The sequence below is a fragment of the Microtus ochrogaster genome, chromosome 2, assembly GCF_000317375.1.
Source record: "Microtus ochrogaster isolate Prairie Vole_2 chromosome 2, MicOch1.0, whole genome shotgun sequence".
Classification (NCBI taxonomy): domain Eukaryota; kingdom Metazoa; phylum Chordata; class Mammalia; order Rodentia; family Cricetidae; genus Microtus; species Microtus ochrogaster.
The window spans coordinates 67,656,332-67,664,945 of NC_022010.1; positions in this window are offsets into that span (position 1 = coordinate 67,656,332).

The window sequence follows — 8,614 nt, forward strand, 5'->3', positions numbered from 1 at the left end:
AATATAGGCAGACTTGTTTTTGAAATTTCCTGCTTCATGGAAAAGTCTGCTGGATACTATGGGCCTGTAGGCTGAAGGTAGATGCTGCAATGGTACAGAAAAACTTTGGGTGACTGTCCAGGTAGCGAGATGTCTCTGTTAATTCTAGAGTTTTGGAAGTTGCTTACAATGTACTTTCTGTTTACTTAGATAATATCATACCCTTCTGGCATCTTTGATGGAGTTGAAGAATTTATACTTATAGTCATAGTTTTCCTTAGTTATGATAATAGATAAAGAATATATAAATATTGTAACTATAATTTTTGTTTGATACCTGTTTTCTTATATGTAATTTTACTATGTTGAAGTTTAAAACTTCCTTTTATTTAAGCAGAAAAGGGAAAATGGTGTGAGAGGTCCTTCTGTCTGTGTGTTGCTTTCATTGGTTAATAAAGGAACTGCTTTGGGTTATAACAGAGCTGTAGGGGAACAGAGCTAGGAAGTGAAAATGAATCAAAATTCTTGGAGGAAGAAGGCAGAGTCAGAAAAAGACACTATGGACCCTCCATCAGAGATAGACATGCCAGAACTTTGTTGGTAGGCCACAACCTCATGGTGATATACAGATTAGTAGAAATGGGTTAATTATAAGATGTAAGAGTTAGCCAATAAGAAGTTAGAGCTAATGTGCCAAGCAGTGTTTTAATTCATCCAGTTTCAGTGTGGTTATTTAGGGGCTAAGCTAGCCAGGCAGCTGGGATGAACAAGCAGCTCCTTGTGACACTATGGTACAAGCCTTAGAAAAATCTAATAAAACAGATTACAGGAAGTTTCAAACAAAGGCAGTATTTAATGGAGAGCCAATTTCAGCATTGCATTATAAGAATATAGAAGAACAGCCTAAGATTTTCAGACAACCAACATTAATATAGTCAGTAATATGATAGAAATTGCCAAATGGCAGAAACTTAGTCACAGCTAAATGGACTCCTGTGCCATTGTTAGATTTAAAGAGATTAAAGGAAGCAATAGTCTTATAAAAGATTGACTACAGAAGTAAAATGAAAGAAATCAAATTCAGAAACTAGACAAATAATAATTGAATCTCTGCTTTTTAAGATGCCATTTCTCTATGTAAAAAGATAATTAGGCTGTTCAAAGCAAGGTCAGCACCTTTGAGGAATGGATCTGAGATACAATTAATCTAGAATTTCATGAACATGATGATACATAGATAGAAGAGGTGATTTCCAGAGGTTGGAGGAAAAACTGTAATGTCAAATGTTGTAATGTGGCAAAGAAGATCACTTTAAAAGGGATTGTAGATAGGGCATTTCTAGAAACAATTATTTTTCTAAGAATATTTCATTTATTTTATTATTATTATTTTTTTTTGGATTTTCGAGACAGGGTTTCTCTGTGGCTTTGGAGCCTGTCCTGGAACTATCTCTGTAGACCAGGCTGGTCTTCAACTCACAGAGATCCGCCTGCCTCTGCCTCCCAAGTGCTGGGATTAAAGGCGTGCGCCACCACCGCCCAGCAGAATATTTCATTTAAAACACCACTTCCTCCCAGATTAGGCAGAAGATGTGGCAAAGGCAGGCATTGGACTAATGATTCTAGGTCAACAAGGAATATTCATGGTAATTCCTTACCCTCAGGAAACTCCCTGAGGTGCCTCTTGCAGGCAGGCCCCTATACCAAATTGAGTCCCTATGCTAAATTCAGTTGAGTCATTTCCTTCCATCTTAGAGGAAACTCCTTCCCAGAGTAATTAAAAATGTCATGCCTTTTTAAAGGAACAACACTGTTCTTCATATTAGAACAACTATAAAAGAGAGAACAAAAAAATTCTGAAGAAACCATAAAACAAGTATTTTTGGCAAGCATCTGTAAACAAAGACCAAAATTAAAAACACAGATAAATTGATGTGGTATTTCCCTCTGTATGCTGTGATTGCCATTAATGAACAAAGAAAATTGGCTTGGCCTGTTGATAGAGCAGAATTTAGGAAGGTGGGGAAAACTAAACTGAATGCTGGGAGAAAGAATGCAGAGTCAGAGAGATGCCATGGAGCTGCTGCTGCAGATAGACATGCTGAAACTTTACTGTTAGGCCATGACATCATGGTGATATACAGATGAATAGAAATGGGTTAAATTAATATGTAAGAGTTAGCCAACAAGAATATAGAGCTAATGGGACAAACAGTAATTTAATTAATAGAGTTTTGTGTGATTATTTCAGTTCTGGGCAGAGGGAACCAACAAGCAGCTCTCTTCTCCAACAATAAATGAAGCCATTGAAGGTGTGGTAGACACAGAGGCAAATGTAAAAATAATTTCATCGGAATCTTGACATCCAAATTGGTGTCTTCAGGAAAAACATGTTCAGTTTCTAGGGATTGGAACTATCCCATGTAAAGCAGAGCATGAGATGGGTCTAATGTATAGGGCAAGAAAGACAGATAGGAATAGTGAAACCATATGTTGCTAACATAGCAATAAATTTCTGAGGATATGACTTGTTACAGCAGTGGAATTCTCAGATTATCATTTCCTCATGTTAGAAAGAAACAATAGATTAAAGTATGTTTCAGGAAAAATAATTATAAGGTTTTATAAAGAACAGTCACTGATCATTCAGGATGTACAAGCATACTGCAACCTACCTTTGAAATTGTTGACAGACAAACCTGTATGGATTCAGCAATGGCCTTAAACAATAGAAGAACTGCAGACTTTAGAACAACTGGTAAAATAACATCTAGAATTTCAGCATACTGAAAAATCAAGCAGCTCTTTGAATTCTCCCCATAATTGTTGTTAAAAAGAAATTTGGAATATGAAGAATGGTAACAGATCTAATAGCTGTTAAAAAAGGTGACTCATCCAATGGGCTCTCCTTTGCCTGCTCTATTATCTAAAAAATGGCCTTTTATAGTTATCAATTTAAAAGATTGTTTCTTTACTATTCCTTTATAAGAAAAAGACAGAGAAAAAAATGTTGTCTCAGCGCCTTCTTATATTAATTCTCAGCCCACTAGAGGATATCAGGGAATGTTAAATAGCCCCACCCTGTGTTGCTATTTTGTAAGTCAGCCATTGGAAATGATATGTAAGCAATTTTCTCAATCTATAGTTTACCATTACATAGGCAATATTCTGCTATTAGATTCAAATGTAGATACTTTAGAAAGAATGTTCCTAGAAGTAAAGAAAAGTTTGCATTTTGGGGAATTACAAATTGCTCCTGAAAAAATAAAAGAAGAGATTCTATTAAGTACTTATATTATAAGAAGGGTTACAGAAAATTAGACCCCAAAACATGCAAATTAGGAGAGATCTATTGCAGACTCTAGGTGACTTCCAAATATTGCCCAGCAACATTTTCCAGCTATGGCCCATTATTGGGGTAAAAACCTCAATAATTGGTTCATTTAACCAAAACTTTAGATAGTGACAAGAATTTAAATAGTCACAGAGAATTATCAGCTGATGCTGGGAGAAAATTGACTTTGAAAAAAAAATTACAGAAGACATGTGGATTGTGTGGATGTGAATCTTAACTGCATTCTGTTAATATTATTCTATAAATATTCCCCTACCGAATTTTTAATGCAGGAGAAAGATATGATCTTAGAATGGATATTTGTAATAACACATAACCAAAGCTAAAAGTTAAAAACATATATGTAAAATATCACTGAGTTAATTAGAAAAGGAAAATTGAGACTACATCAATTAGAAAGAATAGATCCAGCAGAAATTATAATACCTTTTAATAATGATGAAATTGTCAAATTATGGATAGAAAGTGAAGTCTGGCAAAAAGCTGGTAAAAATTTTATATTTTGGGGTGGGGGAAAAATTAGCAACAACTACTCACAAAGTGAGAGAATTCAATTTCTGAAGAGAATGAATTGGATTCTTCCTCACATTGTATGAGACACACCAATAACTTGAGCCCTTACATTCTATACCAATGCATATAAATCAGGAAAGGCAGGTTACAAATCAGAAAATTTAAGTAGAGTGCAAGAAAACCCTTATGATTTTGTCCAAAAGTCAGAATTATATGTTAATCTTATGGTACTAAAGGATTTTAAAGAACCTCTCAACAAAGTTAATGATTTACAATATGCAGAAAAGGTTATTTTGCATATTGAAATCACTGAATTTATGCCAATGATACAGAATTGATTTTATTACTTATTTGGGTATAAGATAAAATCAGGAATAGTCATCATTCCATACACATAACATACATCCGATCCCATACGCGGGTGCCAGATCGTCTAGCACAAGGTAATGCATAAATTGATCAATTTTTGCTTGGATAATGTGAAGAAGACCTCAGAATTTCATTAAAAATCATGTTAATAGCCAAGATTTTAAGAAGAACTTTTCCATTACATGGCAACAAGCCAAGGAAATTATAAAGAAATGTCCTACTTGTTATTTATGCACCCAAACACCACTACCTGCAGGAAGTAACCCAAAGGTTACTCAAAGGAATACAGTCTGGTAGATGGATGTGTTCTGTTTTGTAGAATTTGGAAAACTAAAATAGATTGCATAATACTTTATTAACTTTGAATTTCCTAAATGTTAATGGAAAAGGAATAACAGCTCTGGAGAGACACTGGGTAGTAGAAAAAAACTATGGAATTAAATCAGCCGTTATACTTTGAAGATGTACTGACTTCAGAATAGAAGCCAAGATATGTGTTACACTGGAGAAGGTGTTTTACTTTTGTTTCCACAGGAGAAGGAAAGCTATAGATAACATCAAAAGTGATAAAAATTCGATTTGAACAAGAGACACCTCTTAAACAAAAGAGATTATAGTTCATCAAATAGTATGGCCTTTTAATCTGAACTAACCTTTAAGCTAACAAATGCTTTTTATTTGGTCAGATATAATTTGCCAAGAGAGAAGCTCCAAAAATTTGTGTTGGGGAAGGGTTTTATTCCTATCTTTTCAGGAGAATACAGGTATCCAGTTGAGGAATCTGGAGATTCTTAGACAAATGAGAAATCTAAAGAAAAAGAACAACTCATCTAGAAAACATGTCTCAAGAAAAAGAGTAAATTTTTCTATTATTATATCACATTTCCAACAGTGTAAAATTTTATAAACTTTCCTAAATGTTTGTTTCTGCTATTCTCTACAGACATATATTACACACGATCTTTTTGTAGTCCAAGACAAATTAAAGATTAAAGTCGACTTTGGACTTGGAGTGTAGCTCTCTTTCTCTAAGCCTAAACATGCTTATCAAAGTAAAATTCAAAATCTCTGTCTCATGTCAGAAAAACCACCTAATATAGTACAGAAGAAAAACAGAAATTTATGGACTATTTTATTACAATTAATCACATGATCCTTCAGTTTTATGTTGAACATTTGACAGCTTTTCCTATGGTATAAGATTTATAAGATTTATCCATTCTTCAGTTGTGAGACATCTAGGCTATTTCCAGATTCTGACTATTACAAATAAGCTTCTTGTGAACATAGTTGAGCAAATATCCTTGTGGTCCAATTGCACATTCTTTAGATATATGCCCAAGAGTGTTATAACTGGGTCCTGAGATAGATTGATTCCCAATTTTATGAAAAACTACCCCACTGATTTCCAAAGTGACTGTACAAGTTTGCATTCCCACTAGCAATAGAGGATTGTTTCCATTACTCTACATCATCGCCAGCATAAACTATCATTGGTGTTTTTGATCTTAGCCTTTCTGACTGGTATAAGATGGTATCTCAGAGACATTTTGATTTGCATTTCATTGATATCTAAGGATGTTGAGCAATTCCATGTGTCTTTTGGTCATTTGCAGTTTTTCTGTTGAATATTTTCTGTTTAGATCTGAATCCCATTTTTGATTGGATTATTTGGTAAATTTTATCTAATTTCTTGAGTTCTTTATATATTTTGGAGATCAGTCTCCTGTCCATTCTGGGGCTAGTTAAGATCTTTTTCCATTTAGTAGGTTGCTCTTTTCTTCTTAGTGACTGTGTTCTTTGCCTTACAGAAGCTTCTCGGTACACAAAGGAATGCTAATCAGTATTTAAAAAAATGACATCTTGAAATTTTCATGCAAATGTATGGGATTAGACTAATCCATTCTGAATGAGGTAACCCAGACTAGACAAACATAGTATTTACTCACTCATAAACGGATATTATACATAAAGCAAAGGATAACCTGTTTAAAGTCCATCATCCCAGAGAAGCTAGGTAACAAGGAGAATACTAAGGCAGACAGACATACATGGATCACCCTGAGAAGTGGAAACAGACAAGACTTTTGGAAAGAAGTAGGAGGGGCAAGGGAAGGGATGATGAAAGGGGAAAGGGACTGGAGAAGGTGAGAGAGGAGGAGAACATGAGGGAAGGGAATGCTCAAGAAGGGGAAAGAGCACTGAGGGAGAGACAGTTTGAACCATTGAAGGGTGAGCAAGAAGCTTGGCATTAGGTAAATTCCCAGGAATCCACAAGGATGACCCCAGCTAAAACTCTAAGCAACAATAAAGAGGATGCCTAAACTGACCTTCTCCTGTGATCAAATTGTTGACTGTCTTAATTGTCATCATAGAACCTTCATCCAGCAACTGATGGAAGCAGATACTGAAATCTACAGTGAAGCACTAGGCTGAGCTACCAGAGACTAGTCAAAGAGAGGGAGGACTGAAAATATGAGCAAAAAGTAATATCCATGATGGTCTGAGCTAATCAGAGTTTGCTGATTCTAAAGTGATATCAGAGGAACCTGTATAGGACCAAACTTGAATGTAAGGAACAGTTGTGAGGCTTAGATGGTCTGTGAGGCAATGGGACAAGGATTTATCTCTAGTGCTCGAACTGGTGTCTAGAAGCATTTTCTTGTAGTAATAGGAGCAGCGGGGCTGCGTCCCCAGCACCCCGCTGCCCGCAAGGCTAGCTTTACCTGAAATAATTACATGGACACTGTATTCTTTTAAATACTGCTTGGCCCATTCTCTTCTAGGCTAATTCTCACATATTAATTTAGCCCATTTCTAATCATCTGTGTGTAGCACCCCAAGGTGTGCTTACTGGGAAGATTCTAGCCTTTGTCCATCCTGGGTCAGAGCCTCATCGCGTGTGCCTCAGAGAGCAGAGCTCTTGCCTCTGCCCGCAAGAGTGGAGCATCTTATCTCTCTGAGGCCTCTGCCCCTGAGAGGAGAGCTGTCGAGTCTCTGAGCTCACTTTCTCTTCCTCCCAGAGTTCTGTTCTGTTCACTCCTCCCACCTACGTTCTAACCTATCAGGGCAAGCAGCTTCTTTACTTAATCAACCAATGACCTTCCTCCATCATTTTCTCTTCAGATGGATACCTTGTACAGCCTAGACAGAGCAGAAAGGGCCTTGCTCTTGCTTTGAAGTGAAGCTTCAGACTTTGTTGACTTCCAATGGGAAGACTTACCCTTTCTGAGGAATGGAGTAAGAGGTAAGGTGGGGGTAAGTGTAGAGCAGGAAGAGGAGAGGGAGTGGGAACAGGGATAGCTATGCAAAATGAGAAAAGATTGTACTAAGAAATTATTTAAAATAGAAAAAGGATTTATAAGGTATAAACCCTTTTTCATGATATTAATGGTCATTAGAATTAGTACTAACTAATTCTAGAAGAAGGTTTCATCTACTTTTCTGAACACAGTTTTGGATTTGAGTATTTATCAGTTTTCTACAGTGAAACATGAGCACACCTAACAATGACCTTTGAAGTCTCCATAAGGAGGATGGGGCCCCAGAATGATGACTCCAGGACTATGATAAGACCACTAACCTGAAAAATAACACCTAAGGATTGGCTTTGGACTACAAATGGCTCAGAATAATTTTGAGGTGGCTAGTTGATCTAGCCTAACAGCCTTCTCTAGTCAGGACTTGAGACAACTCCTGTAGTTTCATATTTTGTGTAGACTGAAGAAAAAAATGATAATCCTATCTCCCCCAGGACTTGACAATTAACCCAATTTTTTCAGGATCCCCTAAAGGTACCATCACCCCCAGAGAACTGGAAGTAAGTTTAAGTCCACATTCCCAAAAGGCAGGTGGGTGATTTTTAACTATTTAATGGATTATGGATATTTGTCATTGTTTAGGAGGAGTTGTTGCAAGTTAATGTTGGTAATGTTGAAGAAAAAAGCTTAACAAGGAAATTGGATTAAAGGTTCTTATTTTAAAAAGAAAAAAGAGATATACATATGATTGGATAAAAGGGTATATTATTGAATCTGCTTTTTAAAAAGCAACTACTACTTTTAAATTTTACGTTGGATTGGACTTTTATATAGTGTATACAAATTGTGTATATTAAGATTAATTTTGGTAAAAAAAAACTCTACATACATTTCTACTATTTTTCCAAGATATTGCACCTATATAATTCTTTTAACAATGTAATGCAAATATCTAGTCCTTGATAATTCTTACCAACTGTTTAGGATAATAAGGAAAAGGAGGTTAGTATTTAATCAACTATTATAATCGAACTTGTAGTCATGTATGTTTTCAAGGTCAAACAAAGATATATTTTAGATAGACAAGTCATCTTCCAACACTGCAGAAATCTACAGAGTGTGGCATTTAAGACTGAAA